The sequence below is a fragment of the Calonectris borealis genome, chromosome 5 (assembly GCF_964195595.1).
Source record: "Calonectris borealis chromosome 5, bCalBor7.hap1.2, whole genome shotgun sequence".
NCBI lineage: Eukaryota > Metazoa > Chordata > Aves > Procellariiformes > Procellariidae > Calonectris > Calonectris borealis.
This window is the reverse complement of record NC_134316.1, coordinates 30,844,415-30,859,151: the sequence shown is the minus strand read 5'-3', so window position 1 is coordinate 30,859,151 and position 14,737 is coordinate 30,844,415. Positions and strand designations below refer to the sequence as shown.

The window sequence follows — 14,737 nt, the reverse complement described above, 5'->3', positions numbered from 1 at the left end:
AAAATCATTAGATACCATCTCTGTGTAATGCAGATAGATTGTTAGTTAATAAATTTCCTGGCATATGGAAGCGGGGTGGCTTTTTTGTTTCTTGACAGATACTTTTTTTTTCCCCCCTCTTATTGTGAATAGATCTGTGAAGTTCTAATGAGACAAACAGCTGAAAAAATGCATTAAGGTTGCATGTTTAGACTTTGAAGTGACCCAGGTTGTTCACGGCTGAGATCCATTCCAGGGATTTAATGTATACAGCTTGGAAATCACTAGGTTTCTGTATGTCTTCTGTAAATGCCTCCAAATCTTGTGTTCCCTTAATGACTGAAAAAAAAGATTTTTTTTTTTTTTCCCTTCAGCCTTTTTCCATTTTTACTGAATTCTCATCTAACACAGACTTTAGAATAGTGGCAATCATTACCCTAGTCAGAAAAGCCATGTGTCTGCCAAAATTTCAGGAAGAACATCTTTGTCTAGATTGGGCCTTTAAAAATAAGGGGTATCCATGCCAATAGCTGTGGAAGGCTGCTCTGACCTCATTGTGTGTTGCATTGCATTGGCCAGGCTCACAAAGACCAAAGCCTAAAACCTTGAAGGTAGAGCAAAAGTTAGCACCTGCTGTATTGGCGTACTCCACCCTGGGAGACTGAAGACTGGCAGGCACTCCAATCAGTAGTATCCCCAGATGGGAAGCATGTGCCAGCATCCTTGTGGAGGGTGCGGATGATGCCGTGTAATGAGCTCATTGCTTCCTAGCAACCGACGAAGCAATTACATGCTGGCCAGTCATGCTGCAGGAACGAGACAGAGTCCATTAATGCTTTGGGGCATCAGTGATTTCCCTGACAGTGGAACCTGAATTCTGAAAGGGAAAGGGTTTACAGCTAAATTTCTTCTTCCCACAAGCATTTTGCTTCTGCATGATGACCAAGGTAGTCTTAAATCTGTGCTGGAAAAAGTTGTTTGCATCTCTTCCTTCGAAGAAAGAGGCTCACAGATCACAGGGAGAACCAACAGGTTCTATCTGATGTACAGGTGGTTTTTAGAAAATAACTAATAAATTTTCCAGACTAACACATGCTATTTGTTTTTAAAAACTGTAATCTCCCTTCTGACATAGTTACTAGTCAGTCTCAAGAAGGGGTTAACTGTAGAACCAACAGTGTTATAGCCTTGGACACCTAAACAAGAGAGAACCACAGCATGCCATGATGTTTTTAAAGATACTATCATTCCATTTTATATTAGAAATATTTTTGTGATCTGTTGGGGGCTTTGAAATTTTTCCTTGTTTTCTCTTTATCTGTTCTGGTTGGTCTTAGTTATTACCTTTTGTTTGACAGGATAAAGTTGCTTGCAAGAGTGAAATACTTCTGCTTGTATTTAAATTTCTAAAACCATGTTCTTAAGAAGTAGCTGCTTTACCTCTATAGCTACATATAAACCATTTAATAAGCTCCCTAATCTACATTTATAGTATAATATAAGTATATATAATATAGTATAAATAATAGTATAATATAATATAAGTGTAAGGAGCTTGTGTGCATTCGGACAGGCTGGTAAAATATTAAGTTCTTAAAATAATTAAGTCAGCCAGGTAGAAAACACAGAGATTCCCAGTCTTTTGCATTAAAAACACTGGTGGTATTTTATAATGGTGTTTATTGTTAGATGGTGGAGGGTTTTTTTGTTTGTTTTAAGAGCATCAAGACTATGCGTTCACTCTGAAAATAACTTTGGATGCTTGTTTGGTTTTTTCCATATGAAATCTGTTTTCCAGGGTTTATCATGCCTCAAGTACTCCAATAAACCATTGAAGGGCTTAGTTTCCAATTTCATTAATGGGGACTTGTTAACTTATTAACTTGTTAACTCATAATTGGTCTGTGCCTGTAATGAGTATTTAAATGCTTCTCTTACACTTGCAATTTATTTAAATTTCTGGAATTCTTACTTTGGAAAATACATTTGTTAAATATATACATTATGTACTTTCTTACGTACTTACTGCATGTAACCTCACTCTTTGCAATAGGTGTATATTTGTCCTTCTTTGGTTTTACTTCTTTGGCGGATGAATGGCTTTTCAGCACAGTCCAGAGTCCGACCTTATTTTTGTCTCTTTTCACTTCTACTTGTGTATGGCCAGGATGTACATCGCTTTTCAGATAAAACATCACCTTTGAAATCCAGGGTCTCCTTTTGCCACATGTCTAGTCTGAGAAGCTACTTTTGTTCTTGAGTGTTGTATGATGTCAGACTGGTAGATAACAGGTAATAATACTGAAGACCAAAATTAGTCCTTGGTGTTTCTCTGGTAATCCATGTCTCATGAGCAAGGACAGTTTTCTGGAACGTATCATTTTCCTTAAACAGAGTTCAAAGGAAATGTGCCTTATAATACAAAATAGAATTAACATTTTATTACACTATATTACATACATTACATATATTAATGTATGTGCATCAAATCAGCATATAAATGAAAATATATAGCATATTGATTCTATAATGTGTCCTACTTTTAATAAAAGTATTGCTCAGTAGAAAAGAAGGAAAGGGATGAAGATAAGTTATTGAAAGAACAAGAAATACAGAAGGAAATTATTTTTTACCTGTAGCAAAAGTGAATTACAAACCGTAATGGAACATTTGATTCTATATAAACATATTCATAACTCTTTCAGTTAAATATATCTCTAGTTTACATGTCTTGAAATTATCTGAAGTTTTGTTGTGGCTGAGAAGTGACTTCTTCATTCACATAATTAGATGTACTGTAGGCCCTGCAGGGTGATCTTTTTCTCTTATCTGAGTTTTAACTCTTCCCGTTTCCCTGCCACAGTTGTCTTCATGTAAAAATTCTTTCACCTCTGTTAATACTTCCTTTGAATCTTGCTTGCCTGTAGGTGAGATAGAAGAGAGTATTTTTTTTTGTTTACTTGAGTTTTTTAAAAGATAGTTATATTCTGTGACAATATCATTAAAGCCCAGGTAAGGAAGTTTTGATAGTTCTCCAGTGTCATCTGTAGCACTAGGCTTTTTCTATTCAGTTTTCTCTTAACATACACTTCAGAAGCTGCATACTCTTTTGTATAGTCCCATTCAGCACTTGTTCCTTTACTCTGTGTGTGTCTTGACCCAGTGCTGTGGTACTTGGTTCAAATTAAATAAGCTACCTCAAAATGCATCATCTTGGTGTATTTGTTGTGGGAGTGGCTTCTGATTAACCTTTAGGGTAAGTACAGTAGAGATACAATTTTTTTTGAGAGTTACCTAGAGCCTGTACTTTAACAGTAACGTGTCTGAAAAGCTCTGTTGAAATAAGTATCAAGCAGACGTCTAAGAACCTTAGAAATATAAAGATTATTAAAAAAAAAAACGGCAAGCAAAACTTGTTCACTGTTTAAACTGCTTTTGCAACAAGGCTTTTAAATGGTCATCACCACTGTCCCATACAGTCTGTATGGTAAGTTTTCAAGCCCCATTCTTATTTCTGTCGGAGGACATCTTGACAATTCAGTGGCAAAGGAGCAATTAGAAGGGTGCAGGCTCAATCCTGAACTGATCCAGGAGCAGCATGACTGGCTGCTATATGTCCTGGAGTATATTGTGGCAATTGTTCTGTCAGAAGATTGGGGGAGAGGAAGTGGCACTGTGTTGGCTGCCAATTTAATAGCTGCTGTAGTCGTAGCAGCAATACAAATGGTAGGGGGTTTCTTGTTTAGGCAGTAATCAGTAAAACTTTTAATACGAAGGATAGTGATGTTGGTTTCTCTGATCTTGAACTCTCTATCGTATTCTACATGTGTTATCAAGTTGAAATACCAGCAGAGAAGGAAAAAATTGGCTATGCAGCGGCAAGTCAGTTGACAAATCAAATAAAAAAATGGGACTACAGGTAAAATACAAATGCATATTTCAGCATGTAGTGTTCTCCTTGTATCTTTGTCATATCAATAGATAAAGTTGTGTCACTATTAGAAGAAAGCGTTGCCTACATAACATGGATTATAGATGTCAGCAATTCTGCTAAGTGCAAACAGTCCCCTTGGAACTAGTCCACAAACCTGCTCTCTTTTCAAGGCAGGGATCTCTGGTTGATTAACATCCTTAACAGGATTTCTTACCCTGACATGACATTTTAACCTATGTTTTTGCAGGATAGTCAGATCTTACATGGCAAGACTCTTGTATTTCTTCCTTATCATGCTCCTCTAGAGTATCAAGAACATTTTGTGCATTGGCAGCATCCTTGGTATAGTATGGCTATAAAGTAGAGCCTCAGCTGTTAAGTGTATTGTGAACTCTAAAGGTTCCTTAGATGTACCTGATAAGGATGAATACATTTTCCCAGAAAGACAACAAAGCTTCTCCTGGAGTTGCTCAATTCTAATGAGTCCCTAAAATACTCTTCTTATTATCTAATTGTAATTCCTCCATCTCTTTCTTGTTGCTTCTTTTAGCGCCACTTTAGTGCCTCTGTTTTATAAAAAGTATTGAAAGAAAATTAAAATAAAAGAAAGTTTCACTGGGAGGGATATAATTGGAAAGGAAAGAATACAGGGAAGTAAATTATATAAAACTTCCAATGCAGAGAAGTTGCACGTGAGCAAAAGGAAATGGGGCCTTGCACTTTGAAGCATGGACAGGCTTTATGCCCTGTAGATTCCTGTTGAAAACCATAAATTCAGCAGAAGATCATTTTATTAGCTCAACCCAAAGCTGAATAGAGCTGTAGTCTGAAGATCCAGTCTTGTCCTTTAAAAAAACTCAGTTTATCTCAGTTTATGTGATTATTACAGTTGTACGTAATTTTGAAAGTTTGGCTAGAGATGGAGGTTCTGTGTGCGACTTTCCTTCTGAAGCTGTCCTCTACTAAGAGAAGAACTGCTTCGAAACCAGCACTTGTCAGAGGTAATGGTCGTAGTATTTATATAGTAGAGTGTGTATGTGTGAATATACACCTTTTTTGTAGCATAATTCTGTGATGCTTGATTACCGTACATAAGTAGTTGTAAAGTATCATATGTTACTGGGAATAGGGAAGATGCGGACAGATAGATAAATTGTCTTTGAAGTATTGAGCTGACTGTGGGTTGTGAGGTCTGGGATATTTCAAGAACCTCTGTGAAAAAGCTGCCATAAAAGCAAAGTGGAGTGAATGGAACCTTAAAAATTTGTGTTTAAAGATTTGGGATTAGATTAACTTCGAAACAGTAGTAGTATTTAATTCTTGGAGAGCAAAGACTATGGAGGCTATATTGCTGTGGGTTTTTGATCATTGCCTGAAGTGGCCCATCTGTGTAGAGATTATAGATGTTCAATACTATCTTTGTTTGACATACATTAGTTAGTAAATTATTACATGCAGTTGCTACTATTTGGTGGGGGGGGTGTTGTTTGTTTGATTGGGTTTTTTACAGTGAAAGCAATCACATGTCAGAACAGGTTGCCCGGAGAGATTCTAGAATCTCTCTTTTGGAAGATGTTCAGAACTCAGCTGGGCAAGACTGTGAGTAACCTGCTCTAAGTTGGTCCTGCTTTGAGCAGCAAGATGAACCAGACAGATAACCTCCTGAGGTCCCTTCAAACCTAAGTTGTTCTGTGAATCTGGGATTGGTTCTAAAATGGGCATTCCACTGCCTGTTTGATTATCAGTATATAACTCCATTAAAGCCTACAGCTCAAAGAGGAGAAAATGGTTCTGCCTTTCACAGAGATCACTGGTTAGAGCACTCAGTCAAAACGTGAACTGAAATGCAGGTGTCTGTCTAATATGAGTGCCCTAATCACTAAGCTAGACAGTCATGCTAGCTCATCTCTCTTGCTCAAATGAATATACAATTAAATCTTGCAATCAAAAGAGAAAGTTTCAACGTAATGACTGAGAACATCCTTTCCTCAGTAGCATTTCCAGTCATTTGGCCAGTCTCTTTAGACTTTAGAGGTGCTGAACAGATCCCTGTAGGCAGAGACATAAAAGTCAAAGCCAAATAAGCCTTATCTCTTGAATGAGCATCCTTAATATGAACTATGAAATAAAAAAAAAGTAAAGAAATCTGTATTTTTTTTTCCTGTCATACCTCTTGTTTTGATAGAAGTACCTTGATCTAGGAGTGGTTTAAAAATGAGTATTCTAGGCTTGTGTGTTGATGTGCTCTCAGGCATCTTAGAATTGAATAGCAATGCCATAAAGAAGGTTGTGCTGGAGAGTTACGGCAATTTTTTGCTTTAGCTTTAGTAGTTCACTGCCTAGGATGCATACCTTTTATGAAACTCGATCTAAGGCATCTGGCCATCCTCTGTAGTGCATGGAGAACCATAGGTTGATTTTTTTTTTTTTTTTTTTTTTAAATCTTGCTATCAGTGTTAGCCTTGAGTATTTTACAGTCTAAATTGGACAAAGAAAAATTCAAAGATGGCAGCAAAAGACATCTTAAAATAAGAAGTTACACATGTAGAATAAATCTTTTACGTCCAAATTTTTTGGAAGAAAGGTTGAAGAAAGGCAAGCAGGAATGAGTTTAGGAATGGACTCTGGAGACATGGATTTGAAGGCTAGCATGTTTTTAAGTGTTTGATAAAGAGGAATGCTGGTGGTACTTATTTACATTAAAAATTTCAAAACATGGACTACGGTAGACACCTAATGCCACTCTTCTATTCTTTTCTACTATAAAAGAGTCTCTTCTTTCTTTCTAGGTGCTCTGGGTTGGATGTAAAGAGGGACATAGGTATTGCTGTGCTGAATGTTGCAGTGCGTAAGCGGTAGGTGCTCTGCCTGCAGGAATGGAAAGTCAAACTAAAGCCTAGGCTGGAGCCACTTGTGCCTGGGATGGTGGAAACACATCACTTGTCATTCCCAGTGGTACTATCTGAGGGGTTACTTTCCCCTCCTGGATTTACCTTCATACTCTTTGGCACTGTCTTAGGAGAATAGGTGCAAGACTTGAATTTTAAGGGTAGCAAAAACTTCTTATCCGTCAGATCCGTGGCTTGAGCAAATCGGCGTAAAGTTCCAGTTTTGCTGTTTTTCATCACTTACATGGTAAATGTCGTTGGGGGCGTGCTTAAAGATAAAATTATTATTAGTGTGGGAAAAAAACTATCTCTCATCAGTATAAAATTAGTGAGAGAGTGTACTGGTGGATGAGAGGGAGCAGTGAAATGGGATTTAGCAGAGAATGACACGTTTTGGGTCAGGAGGAAGACGACAATAACAAGTTGATGGCTCTGATTTTTTTGCAGCTATATTTTGAATGAATTGAAAGGATCCCCAGAATAGTAATAGTGAGTCAATGATGAAAATTATTCTTATTGTAAATGTAAAGAGCAAGTGAAGAAAAAGCGTTTCAGTGAAGCCAGGAGATTTTTTTTTTTTTTTGAGTGTGGATTTTATTCTTAACACTTTCTGGTTTAGGAAGGGCACTCTATCAAGAGATTACAATTGAAAGCATTTAACTTGCATTATGGCAGTAAATTTTCAAGACAGAAAAAGAGTGAGATGCTGTAATGGGAAATTGTAGCAAAGGTGGTCAGAAACGTGAATAGCTGTTAGTATTCTTTTCAAATTTTACCATGTTTTTGCCTTTTAATACGCATTTAAGAGTCTATGCATACTCATCTATTTATCAACAGAGTAGATGTACCTAAAGTGTATATGCTAAATGCAGATAAATATTGTTTTCCTCTTTCTATATTTTGTGTTTTGGCAACATCTTCTATTTCAGAATTTTTGCTAATTTCAAAATTTACTTGTGTTTCACAATACTCATATATCTATCCAGTCTGCAAGTAATTGAGGAATTGAGGCAGATAGTCTGTAGCAGGATATTTACAGTTTATGTTTCATAGAGCTAAACAAAGCTGTGCTTATATTATAAACTACAAAGATGTGTTTATACTTTGCAGTGCATAATTCTAAAATACAGTAGTCTCACCAGGTGTCACTACAGTGAAAAATTTGCCAGCATTTCAGCAATTAAAAAATACTACTTCTGTTTTATTTTTCTGTTTTGAGTTATCTTAGCCTGAGGTGGGCACAGAGATTGTTAGTTCAGGCTAAAGTCTGCTACTTTACAGTTTGGAAAAAAAAAGAAAGTTGAGACATCACTGTTCTTCAGAACAGTAAGAGCAGTTGCATCTTTAGGGACTTGGGATGCTTTTCTGTTTTTATTTTTGTGATCCGAAGTACAAAAATTAAAAAATCCAGACATTATATATTTGTTCTATTTAGAAAGGTCAAGACCTGCTATTGAGATATTTTGAAAAGAGGAACAATACTCAATAATAAATAGCGGCCAAACTTTGCAGTACTAAAACTGCACTTTGATATGCTACTAAGGCTGCATCTGCAGCTGGGAGACAGTAAACAATAACTCTGAATGCTTGAGATTTTTTTCTTAAGCCTTTAATAAGCTTTCATTTAAAGCAAGGAAAGTCAACTGGCATCCCTCATTTTATCGCTGAAATTAAGGAAACTGTTTTGACTCACTCATACCTTATAGAATAATTTGTTTTTAAAAATCCTTATATTGATTTTTGCTTACATTTATTTTTCTAAGACTGAAGGATGAATAAACTAATTTCTTCTCATTCAGAGCCCACTGAAATAAATGAAATCTTGACACTAATTTCTACACCATGCTTTAGTTATGGTGTTGATGTTTAGAAAAGCCTGTTACAGGAATTTTTATAATCATCGCTAATTTGCTCAAATGCTAATGATCACCTTGAAAGGTCCCGTCTCTCCAGAGAGAGCTGCCTTAACCAGTCCCAATCAGTATGTACATATTTAAGGGAAACTATTGTACTTCCTGGAGGTTAGAAGCTAAACATAGATTCAGGGACGTAGGTGCAGCCAAAAGCACAGAAGGTTCCTTCTTTCCACCCCTTTGCCCCCGAGTTTAACTCCCTACGGAGTTAAGAGTATTCCTATGATCACCCAAGTGCAATACATCCCTTTGACTCAAGTGCTCCTGTATGTTTTGGGATGGGTATGATTGAACACATATGGGCTTGATTCTTTCTTTTTGTTTCCAGCTGAAGCTACAAAACCTGTTCTGTTGCCTTTCTTCTCTTAATGAAGGAAGCAGGATCTGTATGGATCCCTGTAGCTTTATTGGCTTGCGTTGGCAGCTGATATGAAATGGGATTATAGTCTCTGAAAGGAATTGACAATCATAGAAAGAAGTGTTAGGAAAGCCAGAAGAAGACAAAAACATTAGCCAGCAACCTACTGCTGAACTGGAAGCGTTTGCAGTAAATGTATTTTAACTGTCTTTGAGGATTAAAAAAAAAGGCCAAAAAACAAAAAAGCCTAACAACATAGTGAGAATGTATTTACAGCAAACATTTCTTGGCCTGGTTCCTCAGCTGTCATGGTTATGACTGTGCAGCTACTGCTGCTGTGGGAACAGGCTGGGAGAGTATTTTCTTTGCTCTGCTTCCAGTAGTCTCATCTCTCGCACAGATTACACAGGTATGCATGTGTCTGCCCTCCTTTGCATAAAACAAAACAAATGCAAAACATGCAACTGTTTGCTGGCTTTGTTGACTAGACAGAAAGAAATGGTAGAGAGCTCATGGTGTCTCAAAATGGCCGTGCTGGGGCTAGAACTGATTTTTTTTTTTCTTTTCCCTTTTTTCTTTCTTTTTTCTTTTTTCCCCTTGAGGTTTTAAAGGAAACTGTTTTGAGGTTTAAGGTTTCTCTGCAACAAAATTGAGAACCTTGTGCCTAAATGGCATCCAGCTTCATTCATGGAAAGAGGTGGCGATTTAAGCATGTTCTTAAGTGTTTGCTAAACTGGAGTACTGGTGGTAGAGGAACTAGGAAAAGAGAAGGCACTATTTGTTTTGTTTTCTAAATGAAGCTTCCGTTATTTACGTGAGACTTTTCAAAAAAAAGGAGACACCTAATGCTCTTCTACTTTCTCTATTTTTCTCCACTAATGAAGGAGTCTCTTCTTTTTTTCTAGCTGCTGTAGGCTAGATGCAGAAAGGGATATGGGTATTGCTGTGCTGAACATTGCAGTGTCTAAGAGGTAGGTGCCTTGCCTGCAGGAATGAAAGCCTAGGCTGAAGCCACTGCCTACCTGGGATGGTGAGAACACATCACTTGTCATTCCCAGTGGTACTGAGAGGTTACTTTGCCCTCCTGGAGGTACCTTCAGACTCTTTGGCACTGCCTTAGCAGAATAGGTGCAGGATGTTAGAATGCTGCAGTTTAGAGCTTGGTGTGGAGTAAGTGGTAAGTAATGGTGTAAGGCAAAGTTGGTAGGTGCACGGGCTGGAAATGAACAATACTGAAGATGTTGAGCAAGAGGGCTATTAGGAAAAGCCTATGGGTAGTGTTTCACTTTCTGTCTCTGTCCTGGATTTCAGCACCTAATTTAGCCTGTGGAGCTCAGATTTAGAGCCAAAATCTAATATCTTCTATTAGGTGCCAAAACCTTTCTTTCAGTTTAACTTGACAGATGTATTCTCTGTTCCTAATAATGGCCTGGGAAGTTTCCATAACCATTCAGCCAGGACATGGGCATAACCATTCAGCCAGGACATGGGAGCTGCAAGTTCAGTTACTTTCTCAGTTTAGCATTTAAGCCTGTATTTCCTGCTACCCAGGAGAGTGCCCTGAAATCACATACAGCAGTCAAAACCTTCTGCTCTACAGCCAGGGATGCAAGATTCCTGGGGCCAGGACTAGATGTGTGAAGGGGTGGCTTGACCAGTGCTATGCAGGAAATTCAGTTAGTCGGAAGTTTCAGCTTTCCAAATTAATACCTCAGCTGCTGGCCTTATATAGGGTCTGGTTGCTTTTATGGCTTTTGCATTCTTGATTGTACAGTGGCCCAGGTAAATGCCACCTGCCTGAGAAATTGAAACTCACATCTTCCAATTCATGGATAGGTTCTCTCATATGTCTAATTATGATATTAAACAGACGCAATTTTAACAGCAGAACCACAGGCTTTGTTTTGTTTTCAATGGCCATGAGTGCTCAGCTTTGCTTTGGATTCGGTGTTAACACCGCAGGCATGTTTAGAGCATGCCTGCTAGATTGGGCCTGTAAGACTTGCTCCTTTCTCACAAATGTGGTGTAATTAATGATCCCAAATTGGCTTCTGATTGAAGGTTGGTGCTCAATGGAGATTTTGGTATTTCCCTTCCTGAGTAGTCAAGATCTTTAGGAGAATTTTTAGGATTGCTTCTGAATGCGTAGCTCACCAAAGCTGCTTTTTTAGGCATTTTTTTTCTTTTCATTTTTCAGCATTTCTTTTTCATCTTTTTGATCAAAACAAAAGTGGGACCTCCCCACCCCTACACATTGATACATTGCTTAGCATTACACACTAATTTTACTTAGTAAATAAACTATGAAGATAAAATTGATATTGAATCAATTTGTTTAACTGGTTGCACAGAGGTTTGCTTTTTTTTTTTTTAATAATCCAACTTGCATTCTGACCTTTGGAAGCTGACAGGGTGATCCTTCACTCCCACTGTCCTCCCATATCTCTCTTGCTCCCAGAAAGTAACTGCACATATCCAAGAACAGCAGCAGTTTTTGTACCAGTATTCTTTGTAGAAAGTGATTATTTCTCACATACCAAGTGACTGACACAAATGTAAAGTAATTGTGCTTAAGGTACCAGAGATTAGCACCTGGTTTTGCGTTCCCCCCCCCCCCCCAACAAAATAAAAACCCCACTTTTCTGTACTATTTATGAAGCTGCGATAGTTGTTTGTCCTCTTACAATGTTTTGTTCCATCAACAGTATCTTTTAAAAGAAGGAATATGTTCCCCCAGCAGAATGATGCCTTTGGAATACAGCTCTTTTATTATGCAAATAAAGTGGGTGCTCATTTTAAGCACTTTTCCTGCTAAATATAAACAGTTTTTTCTGTATAAAAACCATGAAGTAAGAATTGGAGCTAAATAAAAATCTAGATGAAAATATGAAGACTGTCCCTTGCTTGGCAGTAATCACTGAATGTCCCTGAAATTCATGGTATCAGCACCTTCAGCAAATTATTTTAATTAGGTCTAGAATACAAGTAACACTTTTAATTTATTGTTGCAGATTCATAACTGAGGGCACTGGTGAATGCAAAAGCATGCATCTGTGGGCACAGCAATTACTTTGGCAATCTATTGCCTGTTGTCTAATTCATAGTAAATGCTCTTACTTCTCTAGGAATAAGACCTTCAGCATATCTTTAAATTGTGGGAATGTTATGTGTGCAGTTTTAAAATTGTAATTATTTTTATTTTTACATCTTGTCTGTGTCTTTAATGCACTTTGTGTTCCAGTCTTTGTAAGGACAACCTATATGCAGTTGTTCTTGCTCCTTTCTGACCTAAAGGCAGTTCTTTTAATAAGAACATATACCAACTTCACAGTCACAGTCCCATGGTCAAGAATCCCAGCGAGTCAGTGATTTGCTTTGCTTATTCTCGCACGTGTTCTCACTTACACTCTTTTTTTACACTCTCTCATGCTCTTGAATCTTCCTGTGGGATTGAAAGGTTCTATATTTTGTGCAGCCTTGTTGTGATGTCTTGTTTCTCATTGGGTGTATTGATTGTTGTGCTCCGAGGTAATTCAAGCAGACTCTCCAATGCTGGTTTCATTAGCAAGGGTAGACTATTTTGAATTCAGTGACTGGGGGGGATATGTTTGTGAATTTTAAGTACAGGAAGTTTGGAGGATGGAGTTTTGTCCATATTTGTGAAAAACAGGTTATTTTAAAAAAATAACATTTCATTATTGAAAATTCAATGTTTCACCTCAAGGCTACTTACTCAGATCTGATAACATCTCACCAGACAAAAAAACCAAGTCCTGTATTGAGATTTACTGTCTTTTGGCCTCAGTTCAGTGGTCTACATCTAATTGATTCTATTCCAGTTTTTATATTGCATAGTTTACGGTAACATTGCAGGGTTTTCTTCAGTGGCATATTGAGTGGCTTGAATAACATCTATCATGTTATTTTCTTCCGTAGTCCTTTTTCTGAAGGCCTTAGACTGTCCTCTGTAGAAGTTCTACCTTCTGTACAAAAAAGAGTTGTACATTGTACTTAAGAAACAGAATTTTCTGACCTTTTTAATCTAATGATTTTTAAGCACTAATTTAAAATCAGTGTCTCAATGATGGGCATGAAATGATGCCTGTGTTAGTCTGTTGGTACCCCAATGAGGAATTTATTAATTTTCTCATTGTACCCGAATATGAACTGAAGTTTAAGGAAGTTAAATGACTTGGGAAGAGATTTAGGGACATAACTTTCCACTGCATAGCTTAAGCATTCAGTCTTAAACTAGATATCAGCTTTTAGCATCATTTAGCATCACAGAAATATTGGCTAAAATACGTATGGGGAGTGGGCTTAATAAGCTTCTCCCTTTTGATATTTGTTGCCAACACTTGTAATATTTCCTTCTGTTGTTATTGTAAGGAAAATATGAATCAGACAGCATATATAAATTGTGTGAACTTAAATTGCGTCCTGGTAATACTGCCTTAAAAATGTATTGTTGACTTTGGATTTGATAGCTGAACAATGCTGATGCCTTTGTGTATTAGTAGGGAGAGCTCAAAGAGAATTTATAGTTTAGATGATGTGCTTAAGGTAGCTGCATCAACCTGTTAATTAGTTTAATTAGACGCTAATTGAGGCTAGCCCAGTTTCTTCTGGTTTGTTTACATTTACATTACTTTTCTTTTGTGCTTAGTTTTATTACTAAAAGGCATAAGAATAGAAACTTGCCTAGTTCCATATTTCTTTTCCAGTCATCATTATTCAGCAGCCAAACTACAGACTGTTCTATATCACAGAACAGGAGAAAAAGGGTGGTGCATTTCTGAAGAAAATTTTCTGCAAATTATGTAGTGCCGACTGTTTGTGGGTCAAGGGTAGAGAGCAGCAGATAAACGAGCAATCTCAAGACTGACTACGTAATAAAAGTTTGCTTCTCAAAGTGTCGTCTTTTAGAGAACAAGTGCTTTGAGTCCCTGAGAAATGGGAATCTTGGCTCACGAAGGCTCTTTGTAGTAACAACTCGAACCTAGTGGAAGAGTCTCTTACACGCAGTAGTGCTGATACAGTCTCCATCAGTCGTGCTGGGGATGCACAAAAGTATTCCTTTTCAGTCGTCCCCAGAGACTGTCCCTGGACTCTTGTGGCCATGCCAGGCTGTCCCACAGCTGTGTGCCATCTTCCCTTCAGGCTGACATGGCGTTGACGGGGCTTAGCAAGAGCAGTTTAGCAGAAGGCCGGTATTGAGTGCCTTCCCTCAGTCTCCTGGAACACCCCACAGAGAATAACCTCTTTATTGTCATCTTCTGGGAGTTTTTTAGTTTTGTAGGTTATATAGGTGAAGGTGAGAGAAACTTCAGGCTTCTGCAATTGCCTTCAGTTCTTAACATTATTAAAAGCCATCATGGAAGAGGAGGCCAGTTTCTCTTTTGGTGGTTGAATGGGACAAGACTCTGGCTTCCTTCCTAGGCACTTACTTCTAGAAGTTACTCTTCATCTATATGGAGAAAGAATAGGAGAATTTCCTTCTCTTTATGGAAATCTTTGGAGCAAACTGTTCTTAGGCTTCACCACAATTCCTCTCTGAACTTAGCAGAACAGGCTGCTCAGAAATACCTTAGAGTGAATTTGAACTGTTGCAATGCGTCTGCTTTTCATGGTGTTAGATTGCAAGTCTTTGAGATTGGTTAAGCAT

The 14,737-nt window shown here is 37.7% G+C and overlaps 1 protein-coding gene across 13 annotated transcripts in view; it reads left to right on the top strand.

Annotated features, from left to right (window-relative positions):
- NUBPL (NUBP iron-sulfur cluster assembly factor, mitochondrial) overlaps positions 1 to 14,737 on the top strand; it is a 152,634-nt gene that overhangs the window by 34,874 nt on the left and 103,023 nt on the right. The window lies entirely within an intron of this gene.